An 18,084-nucleotide genomic window follows, 5' to 3' on the forward strand; every position below is an offset into this window, starting at 1 on the left:
TGAAGGTGATTTTCTCTGGTAGCATGATTTAATTTCTTACTTTTTGTTTTTTGTATATCCATTGTATGTTTTTGATTTGAGGTTACCATGAGGCTTCCAAATATTATCTTATAACCCATTATTTTAAACTGATGACAGCACTGACTGCATTAAGAAACAAACTAATAAACAGGCAAAGAGAAGACTAATGAAAATTCTACACTTTAACTTCGTCCTCCTGCTTTTTAACTTTTGGTTGTTTCTGTTTATATCTTATTATACTGTGTATGTCTTAGAAAGTTGTTGTAGTTAGTAATTTTGATCAGTTTATATTTTAGTCTTTCTGCTCAAGATATGAGCAGTTTACATGACACAATTACAATGTTTTAATATTCTGTGTTTTTCTGTGTACTTAATATTACTAGTGAGTTTTGTACCTTGTTTTGCATCAGTGTCGTTTTCTTTCAGATTGAAGAACTCCCTTTAGCATTTCTTGTAGGACACATCTGGTATAGATGAAATCCCTTAGGTTTTGTTTGGGAAAATCTTTATTTCTCCTTAACATTTGAAGGATATTTATGCCAGATATACTATTCTGGAAGAAAAAGCATTCTTTTTTTCCTTCAACACTTTAAAAATATCCTGTCCCTCTCTCATGGCCAGTAGGGTTTCCACTGAGAAGTCTGCTGCAACACTTACTGGAGCTCCATTGTATATTATTTGTTTCTTTTCTCTTGCTGCTTTTGGGATCCTTTCATTATCTTTGACATTTGAGAATTTGCTTATTACTTGTCTTGAGGTAGTCTTATTTGGGGTAAAGTTGCTTGGTGTTCTATATCTTTCTCTAGGTTTGGGAAATTATCTGTTATGATCCCTTTGAGTAAACTTTTTACCCATACCTCTCTCTGCCTCCTCTTTAAGGCCAATAACTCTTAGATTTGCTCTTTCAAGGCTATTTTCTGGATCTTTTAGGTGTGCGTCATCGTGTTTTATTTTTTTTTTAATTATCCTCTGACTGTGTCTTTTCAAATAGCCTGTCTTGAAGCTCACTAGTTCTTTCTTTTGCTTGATCAGTTCTGCAGTTAAGAGAATCTCATGCATTCTACACTATGTCAGTTACATTTTTCAACTTCAGAATTTCTGTTTGATTCTTTTTAATTATTTCAGTCTCCCTGTTAAATTTATCTGATAGGATTCTGAATGACTTCTCTGTGTTATCTTGAATTTCACTGAGTTTCCTCAAAACAACTATTTTGAATTCTCTATCTGAAAGGTCACTTATGTCTCTCTCTGGGTATGGGTCATTTGTGCCTTATTTAGGTCGTTTGGTGAAGTCATGTTTTCCTGGATGGTCTTGAGGCTTGTGAATGTTCATCATTGTCTCGACATTGAAGAGTTAGGTATTCATTATAGTCTTTGCAGTCTGGGCTTGTTTGCACCCATCCTTCTTGGGAAGGTTTTAAGTGGGTTCTTGGGGTCATCAATTCCACGCTTTGGCTCTTCAGGGGAATTGAGTATTGTGACGTTAATCTTTGGTCCCTGCAACCATATGTGCATTGGGGGCACCCCAAGCCCAGTAACGATGTGACTCTTACAGACTTGTAGAGGTACCACGTTGGTGGTCTTGGATAAGATCCGGGAGAATTCCCTGAATTACCAGGTAGTGACTCGTGTTCTCTTCCCTTATTTTCCCCCAAACAAATAAAGCCTCTCTCTGTTTGCTGAGCTACCTAGAACCGGTGTAGGCTGACACAAGCACCCTGTGGCCACTACCACTACCACTGGTACTGTTTAGGGTCAGACCTGAAGGCAGGCCAGGCTTGTGTCCTTCCCTTGAGGACAGCAAGGTCCCCCTGGCCTCAATTGAGTCCACAGATGCCGTCCAGGAGCTAGGGCCTAGAGTCAGAAACCTTAGATGTCTACCTGGTGCTCCATTTTCTTGAGTCTGAGCTGGCACCAAGCCACAAGGCAAAGTCTTCCCCACTTTTCCCTCCTTTTTCCACAAGCCGAGGACTCTCTCCCCGCAGCAGCCACCACCACCACGTCCACGGTAAGTACTGCCTGTCTACCACTGATGCTCATTCCAGGTCTAAGGACTCTTCAGTCAGCTCATGGTGAGTGCTGCCAGGCCTGGGACTGTCTCTTCAGGGCAGTGGGCTCGCCTCTGGCCCAGGGAAGATCCAGAGATGCTGTCTAAGAGCCAAAGTATGGAATTGGTGACCGTAAGAACCCACTTTGTGCTCTATACCACTACAGCTGAGCTGATACTTAAGGTGCAAGACCAAGTCCCTCTCCTTTTCTCAAGCAGGAGACCCTCTCCATAGCCACCATAGTTGGGAATGTGCTGGGCCATACCATAAGTTAGCATGTCTCTGAGTCTCACTCAAGACCCATGGCAAGTACTGCCTGGCTATTGCTAATTATTCAGGGCCCATATTTTCTTTAGTCAGCAGGTGATGAATCGTACCAGGTCTGGGTTCTTCCCTTCAAAGCTGCGAGTTTCCTTCTGGCAGAGTGTGTGTCTGGAAATGTCATGCAGGAGCTAGAGCCTAGAATGGGGGCCCCAGGACTCTGCCCAGTGCCCCCTATTGTGGCAGAGCTAGGATTCAAGTTGCAAGATGAAGTCCTCTTAACTCTTCCCTCTCCTCTCTAACAGAAGGCAGGAGTCTCTCCTGGAGCTGTGAGCTGCACTGCCTGGGGTTGGAGGAGGAGTGGTGCAAGCACTCCCTTAGCCGCCCAACTGCTGTCTCACTAGGTTACGTACCCCCTAAGTCCACTTACTCCAAGCCCAGCATAGCATCAGGACTTGCCCAGTAATTGCAGTCCTTATGGCCTAGACTGCCTTTCAAGTTTATTAAGGACCCCAGAGCACTTTAGCCTGCAGTGCCAAGGCTTGGCAGAACTCAGGTTCTGACTACTGGGATGGGCAATTTCCCTCTGGCTAGGGCTGGTCTAAGTGCTCCCTCCGTGGACTCTGGCTGTGTTCTGCCTGGTGTTGCTTCCTACCCTGACAGGGTGGAAAGCACTGAGTTCCAATGCAAAGTCCCACAATCACTGTGCTCTCCCTCCCCAAGGTGCACAGATTCTGTCTGTACGACATGTCTACTTCAGGGGAGTGGAGGATGTGGGAGTGGTAGTGTCAGCAAATCAAGACTGTCTTTCCTATCCCCTTCAGTGTCTTCTTCAGTGATACGAAGTAAAAATGGTTACTGTGATCACTCACCTGATTTTTGGTTCTTGTGAAGGTGCTTTTTCGTGTGTCTAGTAGTTCAATTCGGCATCCTTGTGGGGAGGATTGTCATTGGAAGCTTCTATTTCGCCATCTTACTCCTCATTATGTTTTAAGATGTAAGTGGTCTTAGGGCCATTGGTTGTATGATTCAGAAGGCTGTAGTTATAAGAATAAAGATGTTTCATATATTAAGTAGATTAACTGTTTATTTTTGAGACAAGGTCGCCCAGTCTGGAGTATAGTGGTACAATGATGGCTCACTGCAGACTCGACCTCCTGGGCTCAAGCAGTCCTTCCACCTCAGTCTCTTGAGTAGCTGGGACCACAGGCACACAACACCATGCCCAACTAATTTTTGTTTTTTTTTTTTTTTTTTTTTTTTGGTAGAGATGGCGTTTTACCATGTTGCCCAGGCTGGTGTCAAACTTCTGTACTCAAGTGATCCACCTACCTTGGCCTCCCAAAGTACTGGGATTACAGGTGTAAACCACTGCACCCAGCTAGATTCACTATTTTTAAACTTATTTCTGGAAAAGTAATACCATACTATGAAGCTTGATGTAAAATTCATATCACAATTTTCAGTTATTGAGTCTAAGAGATGGAGCTGTGAATCAGGGAAAGCAAGGGGGTTAGAGTGTACAGAAAAACATACCAGAGAAGAGAAATCTGTATAGAGAGAACTTCACATATAGTTAGAGAGTTTTCCTTAAGTATTACGCAGAATATTCATCAAAGCATGCATGTAGGGAACTACCAAGGGTAGGCCAAAAGGATTCAAGAAGCAGTACCCAGAGCACACTCAGGAGTGAGACCTATGTTTGTTCCCACCCACAAGATTGGAAAAAAATCTCATAATCCATAGGACATTGGATAAGGTCCAATGGACATTGGATAAGAAGTCCATTGCCTCTGTTGTATGGCATAAGCAGCATAGAGTAAATGCTGCTATAGTCCTACCTAACAGATCATAAAGTCAAGACTCAAGAGGATCACTCTTTCCAAGAAAGTATATTCCAATGACGATTTTAAAAATTAAAGGAAGGGCTAAGCACAGTGGCTCATGCCTGTAATTCCAACATTCTGGGAGGCCAAGGTGGGAGGATTGCTTGAGGCCAGGAGTTTGAGGCCAGCCTGGACAATATAGTGAAACCCCTACACACACACATGCACATACACACACACACACACACAGAGCATGTAAATATTAGCCAGGCATGGTGGCACATACTGTAGTCCTAGCTACTTGGGAGGCTGAGGCAAGTGTATGACTTGAGGCCAGGAGTTCAAGGTTGTAGTAAACTGGGATTGTGCCACTATACTCCAACTTAGGTAACAGAGCCAAATCTTATCTCTAAAAAAGTTTTAAATGCAAAAAGTGTATTTAAAATTAAAGGAATGTGTGTGTGTGTGTGTATTATATCTATATATACATTATATATAGAGAGAGGATACAACAAGGCAAAATTTCTAATATCTGGCATCCAATAAAGTATTAACATGCATGTAAAGAAATGTGGAAATAAGACATACAATAAGGGAAAAAATTAGTTAAAACCAGAACTGACACAGATGTTAGAATTAGCAGACAAAGACATTTAAATTATTATAATTGTGTTTAATACATTCAAAAGCCTAAAGGAAAATTTAACATATTAAGTAGAGCTATGGAAGATATAAAAGAAGACCCAAATCAAATTTCTAGAAAAGTTTAATATCTGAGATGTAAAATACTCTGGATGGGAGTAACAGCAAATTAGACATTGCAGGAAACCAGACAAGTGAATATGAATACACACCAGTAGAAATACACAAACTAAAAGGAAAAAGACACACAGAAATGAACAGTGAATTGTGGGGCAACTTCAGTTGGTTTAAGAGACATGTCACTGGATTCACCAAATGAGAAAAAAAGAGGGACAGAGAAAAAATATCTGAGAAAACAATGGTCAATATATTTTCAAATGTAATGAAATCTGGAAGCCCATATTCATGAATCTCAAATGAAACTCGAAGCACAGACACAAAAATGAGGAAACCACACCAAGGCACATTATAAACAATTTGCTGAAATCATGGTTAAAGAGAAAATCTTTAAAACAGGACAACACATTTCATACAGAGAGAAAAAGAGGAACAGCAGCAGATTTCTCACAGGAAAAATACAAAGGTATCATCATGTAACAGTATCTTTAAAGTATTGAAAGAAAAATACTATTCAACTGGAATTCTTTAGCAAAAATATTTTTCAAAAACAAAAACAAAATATAGGATTTTCCAGAAATACAAAAGTTGAAAGAGTAAATCACCAACAGGTACACTGTATGACATGTTAAAGGAAGGCTTTCTGGTAGAAGAAAAATGTTACCAGATAAAAATATGAATCTACATAAATGAAGATAATCAGAAATTAGAATTACTTGGATGAATGTGTTTTAAATTTTCTCCTGTTTAAATATAAGGTTAATTGTTTAAACAAAAATAATGACAATGTAGAATGGGGTTTTTAAGACATACAAAAATATATTATTTTTTCTAACATTCCAATAAGCCTATCATTAAGTTGAAAATAGTATAAGTCAAAAATGCATTGCTACCAAACACCATAGCTTAGCTTAGCCTGCCTTACAAGTGCTCAGAAAACTTATATTACCCTACGGTTGGGCAAAATCATCCAACAAAAACCCTATTTTACAATATACTGTTGAAAATCTAATGTAATTTATTGGATACTGTACTGCAAGTGACAACAGAATGGTTATATGGTTACATGGTTACTTAAAATATGTTTCTACTGAATGCATATTGACATTTCTAAGCCAAAAAATCATACACTGAACCATTTTAAGTTGAAGTACTGTCTGTAAGTCTATATACTATTGTAAGATATGCATGATAACAAAAGAACACTCAAATAATAATATGAAAAATACCCAAAAGAAGGCAGACTAGGGAAAAGGGAAGAAAGAACAGATAGGACAATAGCAAAACAATATGTTCAAGATCAACCATAACAATAGTCACATTAAATGTATATGTTAGACCATAAAAGGCAGAAATGGTCAATTGGATAAAAAAGGCAAGTCATGGCCAGAAGTGGTGGCTCATGCCTATAATCCCAGCACTTTGGGAGGCTGAGGCAGGAGGATCACTTGAGCCCAGGAGTTCAAGGCTACAGTGAGCTATGACCATGGCATTGCACTCCAACATGGGCACCACAGCAAGACCCTTACTTTTTTTGTCTCACACAAAAAAAGTAAGTCACAAGCATATGCTGCCTACAAGACTCACTTTAAATATAAAGACACAAGTAAGTTAAAAGTAAAAGGAAGGAAAAAGACATACCCTGCTAACATTAATCAAGAGACTACTAGAATGGCCACACTGGTATCAGAGAAAGTAGATTTCAGAAAAATATTACCAGAAAGTCCTTTCATAGCTTTAATGGAGCCAAATCATCAAAACAATATAATTATTCTAAATGCTTATGTAGCTAATAATATTGCTTCAAAATATGAGGGAAAAATACATTAAACAACAGGAAAAATAGGCAAATCCAAAGTTATAGTCAAAGATTTTGACACTGTGTCTCAATAATTGATAGAACAAGTGCACCAAAAAATCAGTAAGGCTGTAGAAGATTTGAACAATATTATCAACTTTCTTGACCTAATTAACATTTATGGAACACTCCACACAACAACTGAATACACATTTTTTTTCAAGAGCACATAGAACATTTAACAGGACATACCATATTCTGGACTATTAAAAAGTCTTAAAAGTTTTAAAAGAATTCAAGTCATACCACATATATTCTGTCACCACAGTAGAATTAAGTTAGAATTCAATAGCAGAAAGAAATCTGGAAAATCTGCAAATACTTGGAAAATAAATTATGTACTTCTTATTAACACATGGATCAAAGAAGGAAGCCAGAGAGAAATTAGAAAGTATTTGAATTAAATGAAAATAAAAACACTACCTATCAAAATTTGTGGGATAAGAAAAATTGTGAGATGTCACTAAGAGGATAGTTTATAACACTGAACTTGGAAAAGGAAGAAATATTTCAAATAAATGACCTCAGCTTTCACTTTAAGAAAATAGTAAGAGAGGTCGTGTGAAATGGCTCACACCTGTAATCACAGCAATTTGGGAGGCTGAGGTGGGCAGATCACTTGAGCCTAGGAATTTGAGACCAGCCTGGGTAACACGATGAGGCCCCATCTATACTGAAAATACAAAAAGTTAGCCTGGCATGGTGGCATTTGCCTGTAGTCCTAGCTACTCAGGAGGCTTAGGTGGGAGAATCACCTGAGCCTGGGAAGTCGAGGCTGCAGTGAGCTGAGATCCACCACTGCACTCCAGCCTGGGCAGTGAGAATAAGAACCTATCTTAAAAAAAAAAAAAAAGAAAGAAAATAGAAAAAGAAGAGTGCAGTAGTCTCCATCCCCCCTTGTCTACAGGGGATATGCCCCAAGACTCCCAGTGGATGCCTGAAACTGAGTATAGTTCTGAGCCCCATAGTGCTGTAGAGGGTAGTACTGTACACCACAGTTGATCTGATAACCAAAATGCTTACTAAGTGACTAATACACAGGTATATATACAGTGTGGCTATTCTGCACAAAGGGGATGATTAATGGTTTGAGTGCAGTGAAGCAAGATGGCACAAGATTTCATCACACTACTCAGAACAGTGCACAATTTAAAATGTATGAATTGTTTATTTCTTGAACTTTCCATTTAATATTTTCGACCATGATTGACCATAGGTAACTGAAACCAAAGACGGCAGAACCATGGATAAGGGGAGACTTACTGTAAATTCAATCCAAATTAAGCATAAGAAGAGAAATAAAAATTAGAACAGAAATCAATGCATTAGAAGAATTTTGGTAAAATCATTGAAACCAATGCTAGTTTTCTTATATAAAGTCAATAAACCATTAACCAGACTGATTAGTATAATATAAAACAAGACGCAAACATTATTAGGATTGAGAGAGGGGGCATCAGTACAGATTTCACAGATATTCAAAGGATGTTAAGGCAATATTATGCACAATAAATTTGACAACTAAAATGTAATGGACAAAGATTTTGAAAGATTCCAATGATCAAATTCATGCAAGAAGAAATGAATAGTGTGGCCACCTTGTAGGTATTAAAGAAACTGAATTATAGCTAAATACTTTCCCACACGGGAAACTCCAGGTACAAATGACTTCACTGACAAATTTGATGTGTTTCATAAAAAGAAGTAATAACAATTCTACAGATATTCTTCCAGATAAATAAAGAGGAGTGAATACTTCCCCAACTCATTCTATGAAGCCAACATTACTCTGATACCAATATCAGACAAGGACATTAGAAAAAAAAAATTTAGGTTGATATCCTCCTTGAATTGATGTAAAATTTGGCAAACACACAGATAAAAGACTTTGTAAAGACACAGGAAGAAGACAGCCATCTACGAGCCAAGGAGAGGAACCCCAGGAGAAATCAGCACTGCTGACAGGTAGATCTTGGACTTCTAGCCTCCAGAAATGTGAGAAAATAAATTTGTCCAAGCCACCCTCAAAAATAACTAATAAAAAAATTTAGTGAAGTGAACCCAACAATATATAAAAAAGATAATATATCATGACCAGAAGATTTTGTCCCAGGAAAACAATGTGAGTTTAACATTTGAAATTGATCAATGAACACATATTAACAGACTAGAACAGAAAAAGCATGACTGTATGATCATATGGTGGACACATGTTAGTGACATGACTGTGTGATCAGTCACGGTGACATCAGTCACATCAGTGGACACAGAAAATATTTGATAGAATCTAATGTCATTTAATGAAAGATACACATTTAAAGAGTACTATTTGGGGACAAATTTGTGGTATAAAGAAGTGCAAGAGAATTATAAAGTACAGAATTCAGGATTGTGGTTACCTCTGAACAAAGAGGGAAAGGAATGACATCGGGTTGAGACACCCATAGTGTGGGTGTTTTCTAATATTTTTCTTAAACACAGTGGTTGATACACAGTGTTTGCTTAATTTTTTTTTGGAAACAGAGTTTTGCCCTTGTCGCCCAGGCTGGAGTGCAATGACGCAATCTCTGCTCATTGCAACCTCCGCCTCCTGGGTTCAAGCAATTCTCCTGCCTTAGCCTCCCAAGTAGCTGGGATTACAGGCCTGTACCACCATGCCAGGCTAATTTTTTTGTATTTTTAGTAGTGACGGAGTTTCACCATGTTGGCCAGGCTGGTCTTGAACTCCTGACCTTAGATGATCCACCCAACTCGGCCTCCCAAAGTGCTAGGATTACAGGTGGGAGCCACTACACCCGTCCAATTGTTATCCTTTATACCTTACACATATCAGCATTTTTTCATGCTTTAATATTTGGTAAAAGCAATTTTTAAAGCTAGTATTTCTGTTCTTGGCCTTTTTCTGAAATTGTCATACCAGAAAGACATTTATTTCCTGTATTTACAGCTTTAGAAACTCATAACATTTGCAGGTTGAAAGAAGAGCTGTTTGTACGAAGTGTTCAGTGTTTTAGGAAATACAATGTGATTTTTCTATAAACAGAGGGAACTGCTATTTCAGGTATACTATGTGAAGAATAAGAGTGTGATTAGTGCCAACAAGCCAAAAAATAGAGAGGAACCACTGCCCTAGTGGTCAGTCATATATACCGAGAGAAAGACAGCAGAGTGAGACTAGCCTGCTAATCATGTATTTTTCTACATTTCTACCAGTGAATTATATTTATTCTAAACAGTTCTGTTACATTTCGGTCTTTATTTCGACCTGTCACAGAATCAGACCCCAGTTACCTTCTCCTACCCTTCCTTGCTAGGAACTTGTCTGAAAATGCTGCCAGAAGAATTTTACAGTGTTTAAACACATTTACACTATACCATTCCTATAATTATATATATATATCTCACAATGAACGGTTGTCTCATTCATGAGTCTAGAACCCTTTGCTGAATGGATGTGCCCAAATGTGCTGTCATTTCTTTACTCTTACACGTGCCGCATTCATTCACTCAGCAGACATTAATGAGTACCTGAGGGATGCTAGACATGATACTAGGCTAAAACGGATAAACAAGACATATGCCTGGCTGAAGGTGTTTAATGTGAAACAGACCCGTGCACAAATAATTGAGATATTTGCAATTCAGAAGAAATATGATGTGTTACCTACAATTTGTACCTAAGTACAAAGTTGCATGGCCTACTTAAAAACCTACTTCTATAGCCAGGTGCAGTGGCACTGGCTGTCATTCCATCTACTTGGGTTGCTGAGGCAGGAGGATCACTTGAGTGCAGGAATTTGAGTCCAGCCAGGGCAACATAGCAAGATCCCTGTCTCTGAATTTTTTAAATAAATAAAAATCTTTAAATTTGTATTATGTAAAAATGTTTAATGTTGTATAGTAAGGTACAATTCTATTAAAAAATAATAAAAAATATTTCTGGGCCAGGTGCAGTTGCTCACGCCTGTAATCCCAACACTTTGGGAGGCCGAGGTGGGTGTATCACCTGAGGTCAGGGGTTCGAGACTAGTCTGACCAATATGGTGAAACCCCGTCTCTACTAAAAGTATAAAAATTAGTTGGGCATGGTGGCAGGCGCCTGTAATCCCAGCTACTTGGGAGGCTGAGGCAGGAAAATCACTTAAACCCAGGAGGCGGAGGTTGCAGTGAGCCAAGATCGCACCATTGCACTCCAGCCTGGGCAACAAGAGCTGAAAAACTCCATCTCAAAAAAAAAAAAAAAATATATATATATATATATATATATTCAACCAGTTCATCATTAGAATTGAGAGGGAAAAGTCTATGAAAAAGATGGCACTCTGAGAACTAGTTAGTGGCAAACATCAAAGTGCACATAATACTTACACACATTGGCTTCCCAGTAGGATACATTTATATTAATATAGTGATCAAAGTGTTTTATTCTTTTGTCAAACTTTATTATACACTTCAAATGCATTCTCACTGGGGGAAAACAATCCCTTTTCTTATTGATAGTATTTGATATGCATATATATGATATATATATTTATATATAGGATATATATTTTTATAAATATATGATATGTATTTATATATATATAATATGTATATTATATATATATGATGTGCTAGAGTACAGAAAAGCTGGCCAAAGTGGTGAGATGTGAAAGTCTATCATAATCTATTTGTGAACACCTACTTCTGTTAGGTTTCATGATAAATTTTTATATCAAGTTGTCTCATCCTGTGAGGCTTTATCTACATTGTACAAATAAGTTCAGTAAGCTTATTAGCATCAGAATCCAGGGCCTTTTAAAGTCAAAGCTTGGGATCTTTCTTTCTTTCTTTTTTTTTTTTTTTTTTTTTTTCCATGCTACTCCCTTCCCCAGGAGTAAAGATGTTCTAGGTGCTAGAGGTTATTTTTGCTCCTCCCAGGTTAATTGACGCAAGTAATTATTCACCTAAAACCTTTATTGTCTTTGTGAACCTTCGTGTCTCTCTGACCTTCCACTGTTCCTGAAGCATATCTTTTTCTTTATTAAACTATTTAACATATTTTATTCTAACAAAAATGTCATTTGTATCTCCTCATTAGACCATAGGGTTGAGTATCTGATTCTTTTAAGAAAAACGGTGTGTACTGAATGGATTAAAACAAATTAATAAGTTTATGAAGAAATTATTTGGATTTTTTAATATTCTTTAATGAGCTAAAGATGACAGTATAAGAACATATGGAAAGTATTGGATTTTCGCAACTTCCAATTTAAGACTTTCTGAGGTTCATGGAAAAAGAAAAGGAATTTTAAAGAGATCACCAAAGAGTTGTGAACATATGGATAGCTGGATAATGATTAGGGGAATGGGCCTTCCTCTTTTACCCTATGTAACGTTTTTTAACCTATGGCTGAGAGATACATTATGATATTGGAAAAAAATTTCAGCTGCAGAGTTCTGATTAGCTTACTGTCAGAGCTGCAGCACATTGGAGATACAGCACAGTGCTTTTGGGAACGCTTGCTAAGGTAAATGAGATAGATGTTTGTGCCATTATCTTATACGAATTCCCTAGCCCCCTTTTCAGCAAAAGCCTTGCTTTGTGTGTGTGTGTGTGTATGTGTGTGTGTTTCAAGAGATGGAAGAATTTTTTAACACATGTAAACTCACAGTGCTGAAAACTCAAAAAGTCTTGCTAAGCAGAATCATTATGACAAATTGTCATTGACATACGAAAACACTATAGATTAATGTAGTAATAGTTCATGGTTGCTCAGGAAGAAACTTAATTTACAATTTGAAACAGGTTTGCATTCCTTAGAAATTCTGGAAATCTATCAGTGGTACAGAAATTGGTCTGCTAAAGGAGAGGAAAATTGATTTTTAATATTGGCAACTACATCAATTTTTTTAAGTTCTGAAGGAGCAACTCTTGAAAACAAATTTATTAACTGTTAAGGGATTACTTGATATTTAGTTTCCTAGCAAACTATTCAAAGAGAAGTATTTATAGCCTCATTAGAAGATGTATTTTTATTGTGCCAAACATCAACTTCAAAATTGCAGTCTCTATTATTTCAAAGATGTGGAAATCAAAACTTAAATGAAATGGAATTATCTATGTAAGACTACCATTGCATCATATTTTAGAGTGATACTTTGCCTCAAAGTATCTCAATATGAATAGTGAGAATCTGAACACATTTGCATATTCCCCATTCGTGATATAGTGTTGGCATTCTAAAAAAGAATAACTGTAGCTGACGGCAATTCTTATCTGAAGAGATTTGTGCATGATAGCAATATACCATCTTCTGTCAGCATAAGAAGAGCATCTGGGGCCCATTAACTCACCAAATCTGCCACTGTTCTGCAAATTTTTATTAAGCAAGTGTAGTCCCTAATAGTCACTTATGTTATAGAATGCGTATCAAATGCTATCAATAAGAAAGGGGATTGTTTTCCCCCAGTGAGAATGCATTTGAAGTGTATAAGAAAGCTTTACGAAAGAATAAAACACTTTAAGTGATCACTATATTAATATAAATGTATCCTACTGGGAAGCCAATGTGTGTAAGTATTATGTGCACTTCGATGTTTGCCACTAACTAGTTCTCAGAGCACCATCTTTTTCATAGAATTTTCCCCCTGTATTTTCTTTCTCTCAATTCTAGTGATGAACTGGTTGAAATTAAGTGAAAAGACACAGACTGTTTATTTATGCTTTTTTAAACGATGCCATTGATGCTGGGCAGTTCTAATTAGCTTCAAAGGCTTACAATCAGGAGAACTAGAAACATAGGCCATCAGGCTGCTATGTTTCTCAAACAAGTCTTCCTGAATCAGAGAACACACCAGGAAATTAACAAGTCTTCCCAGCCAAAGAGTGTCCTCTTTATTAAGTACCTTATGATAATTAGGTCAAATAATGTACATCAATCTTGAATTGAGTATGAGGAAGCATGAGGTTAGTGTAGAAATCCTATTATCTAAATAAATCTGAAGAAAGATCAAGAGGAGGCAGTCCGTGGTACCCTCTAAGTATGTAATAATGGTTATAATAAAATAACAGTTATAAAAATATTTATGAATTGCAGCTTCAGAAACCTGAGCATTTCATTGGTATCTCTTCAATTATTATAATATCCATTTAAGATAATCAAGAGCAAGTAGTACCAGTCTTTGGGTAAAACTGAAGGATAAGAAAGGCAATGAAATAACCTGTAAATACAAATACTTTTTTCAAAAGAAGGAAGAAAGAAAAGGAGAAAAAATTCTGTCATCAGAACTAGAACAAGACACTTAGACTCTTGCTCCATCAGCGCTCTCTTACTCAATGTTTTTAATTAATACTTTACCATTTTGGAATCAAAGATCTTTCCCACACCAGGCCCATTTATTTTTCAATCTCTTGTAAATAAGTCCTTTGTTTAAAATGACACACCTGTCGTATTTCATATCACTACCATTCCAATCGCTGTGCTAAATATTATGCAGTGAAACTACTAGACTTAAGCTTCAGCCCCAAAAGATAATTTTAATAGTAGCTCTAAGGTAATGTGAATTATAAAGGAAGTTGGGTATTAATTATAACACTTGCCATTTAAAAAAAAAAAAAAACTTGGTGGCATGTGTAATTTTACCTCATTTTCTCATTTGCTACTGTTATTTAAATTACTTCCCAGCACTAAGCATGTGTATTAAAGATGATTGTTCCAAATTTAACCTTTTAAATAAAATGTATTCTGTCAATTAAGTCATTACGGTTCCCTCTCTTTTCCATTATGTTTATTCATTTATCTTCTGTCCTAAAGATAGACATCTGTGTCAGTGAATATTTCGGAGAAAGACCTCTAATTTTTATGCCTATCACCCATTTGAATTTTCTACAATGTTTTTCAAATAGTTTATATTAGTGTTTGAGGTAATTTCAAATTGTCAATTAAAATAATGATAAGTATAAGAAATAATAAATATTTTTCAGCCAAAAAGTTAAGAAGATAATTTGTTAAGACTAATATGGCCAGGGAATTTGCAAGTACTTAAATCAGCTTAAATTTTTTTTAAAAAAAGATTAAAACAAAACAGCAACCTTTGTATGAATCCCTTCTTCTGAATGACTATGCATAATAAAACCATACAGTCTACTGTGCTTTCATTGCCTGTCTTCCACTGCAGAATGATTCAGGAGCCGGGTAAACTGCTAGGTCATATCTGTTGCGGTTGGGGAATGATCCATATAATAACAGTGTGAAAGCACCTAGTGCCCTGCTGAAGCATAGTATGCTCTCGATTATTTTCTCTCTTTAGTTCTTTATAATCCTGAACAAATTAAATCACAAACCCCACAACTGTCATCAAATACACCACCTTGACCACTGTCACAACTTCCATTTCTCAAATGTTTTCATTTATTGAGAATTATGTGTCTGGAACTGTGCAAAGTGCTTTTGTACATTGTTTCTCATTTAGTTCCCACAACTCTCTGTGTACTGTTTGTACTGTTTTTTTTCCCCATTTCTCATATGGGGAAACTAAAGCTAAAAAAGAGCTTAGTGGCCAGGCACGGTGGCTCACACCTGTAACCCTGGCACTTTGGGAAGCCAAAGCAGGTGGATCACCTGAGGTCAGGAGTTTGAGACCAGCCTGACCAATATGGAGAAACCCCGTCTCTACTAAAAATACAAAATTAGCCAGACATGGTGGCACATGCCTGTAATCCCAGCTACTCAGGAGGCTGAGGCAGAAGAATCGATTGAACTCAGAAAGTGGAGGTTGCAGTGAGCCGAGATCGTGCCATTGCACTTCAACCTGGGCAACAAGAGCGAAACTCTGTCTCAAAAAAAAAAAAAAAAAAGAGCTTAGTAACTTGCCTGGTGATGCTGGCATTCAACCCACGTCTGTCTGATTAGTAGCTATGATGTTAGTCTGACTTTCTATTTTGTTTCTCATTGGTGATCACAGTTGTCCATATTTATTAAGCACTTACTCTGTGGTCTTCTAAGTACCTTGCATATATTTGCACATGTAATCATCGCCACATACCTGTGGGGTAAGCAATATCTTCTTATGATGAGACTGAGGCCACAGAAAGTTAAAATGATTTGCACAAAACTGTTGTTTCCAAACAAGGATTCCAATTCAGAAAGATTATTTCTCATTTGTAGAATAAGAATGGATATTTTAGCTTGAACCCATCAGAATCATCAATTTCAAAACATGTTAAACAAAATTATAGCTAACATTTATTAAGATTGGTCACCACAGAATGATAACTATCAATAGCACATATTCAAATAAAGAGAGTAGTTTTTTAGCATAGAGTTGGTTGTGTTGTCTTATATTCCAGGTTTCTCAGGTAGTGACTCTTCTGTGACTCTTACCACAAGTGTAATGAATGGAGTGGTTAAGAGTGCCATATTTAAGTTCAGGCTTCTCCATTTATGAGGCATATGTCAGTTTCTTTATCTGTAACATGAAGATAGTAATAATAATACTTTCCAGCTCGTTGTGAGAATTGAACGAATGAACAGATACAAAGTGCATAGCATAAAACCTGTGTATTACAAGTACTCAGTAAATATTAGTTGCTAAGGTTATTTTTAATCATTATCATTGTTTTCTAATATTTTTCTACTTACAGTGTAAATTGATTCTATGTAAGTGCTTTTTAGGTCTGAGAAAAACAAAATTTGGCTCACAAGTGGTGCCTTATAAATACTTACCTCCCAACTGGAAATAAAACAAAAAGTCTAACAATATTTTTAAGCAGTTGGAACAGAATAATCACAGATATGTAGTGTTTTTATCTGGAAAATAAAGAAATCGCTTAGAAAAGAAGGGCCAGGTGGGAGTGGGAAGATTATGTATAGTAACTGGGTCAATTAAGACTGAATGTTGTGGGAAGAGAAAAAAAGGGACATGTTACTCAGATCAATCTAATGTTAGGCAAAATGGAAGAGATTCTTCTCATTAGCAAATTGCCCTTGCCTTGCTTCGACCCTTGAAACCAGAGTTTTATGTACTAACATAGACAGTGGCACATGGTAATGAACAGCTTTTGTTGAAAGTGATAATCTATGCAGAGATGCTTAAGGATTAAGACCTTTGCATCTGTGTTCATGAACGATATGGGTTAGCAGTTTCCGTATCATGTATTTTTCTGATATTGGTATCAGGGTAACACTAGCCTCATAGAATGGCATGGGAAATCCTCTCTCTTTCTAATACATTTTCTGTAGAATTGGTCTTATTTATTTCTTAAATGTTTGGTAGAATTCACCAGTGAAGCCATCTGGGCCTAGAGTTTTGTTTGTGGGGAAGTTTTACGTATAAACACATTTTTTTTTCCAAAAAATTACTATAGGGCTACCCATACTATCTAATTCTTCCTATATGAGCTTCAGTAATTGTGTCTTTTAAAAATGAATCCATTTCATCAGAGCTCTGTTAATCTAGAGTTAGTTTTTCCCCACTGTTGAGACAAGACCCTTCTTCACATTCGAATGGATGCCCTTCAGTTATGAAGTTTTCCACTCTGGCTGTTGGAAATAGGCACTATTCCCAGCCCTATGTGAACTTCGGATGCTGTTCCTTTTCCAGTTTGGGATCGTTCTTTGCCAACTCTTGGGGTAATTTTCTTACACACATGTGATCATCAGTATTCAACTAAATATATGAAGAGATTTTTCTGAAGATAGTATTGCTCTTTCCTCTCTGGTTCTCTGCTCTGCAACCTCTGTCTTCTTTGGCTTCCTGGGATGGCCAGCACCATGTCCTCAAGCTGGGGCCATCACTGGGTTCTGCTTGGTTGTTGTCTTTCCTGCACAGCTGCCTGGAGGCTTTCTTCGGAGAATAAGCTGGGGCAATTGTGGAGTTCACGTCCTTTGTTTTCCATCTCTTGGGGTCACTGCATTTTGTTGCCTGATGTCTAATCTGTTGAATGCCATTGTTTCTTGTTTTGTCTAGTTTTTAAAATTGTTTCGGGGAGGATTACAAATCTGTTCCCTTTTACTCTATTTTGACTAGATACAGAAGTCTAATTCTTAAGTATTTAATATACATACAGACACAAACACATGTATTGCTGTTATGCTGAAAAAAATCTATTTATTGTATACATCCCTGGGTCTATGAATTTGGTTTCTCCTGTTGTAAACATGGAAGCAACAACCCAGTTAAAATAAAGAAAATAAAGAGAAAATGAAGTTATATTCATAAAAGATCTAATAAACGTACTTATTCATAGCTGTCTTCAAGATATCTACCAATGAAAGTGAGGTACCCCAGGATAGGCTGTAAGAAAAAATGTTTCTCAAATCTCTGCCAG

At 37.1% G+C, this 18,084-nt stretch overlaps 1 protein-coding gene across 4 annotated transcripts in view; it reads left to right on the plus strand.

Moving 5' to 3' along the window:
* Nucleotides 1–18,084, plus strand: part of PARD3B (par-3 family cell polarity regulator beta) — a 1,041,361-nt gene that overhangs the window by 646,401 nt on the left and 376,876 nt on the right. The gene's annotated exons all lie outside the window — the stretch shown is intronic.

The sequence above is a fragment of the Piliocolobus tephrosceles genome, chromosome 11, assembly GCF_002776525.5.
Source record: "Piliocolobus tephrosceles isolate RC106 chromosome 11, ASM277652v3, whole genome shotgun sequence".
In the NCBI taxonomy this organism is placed as follows: Eukaryota; Metazoa; Chordata; class Mammalia; order Primates; family Cercopithecidae; genus Piliocolobus; species Piliocolobus tephrosceles.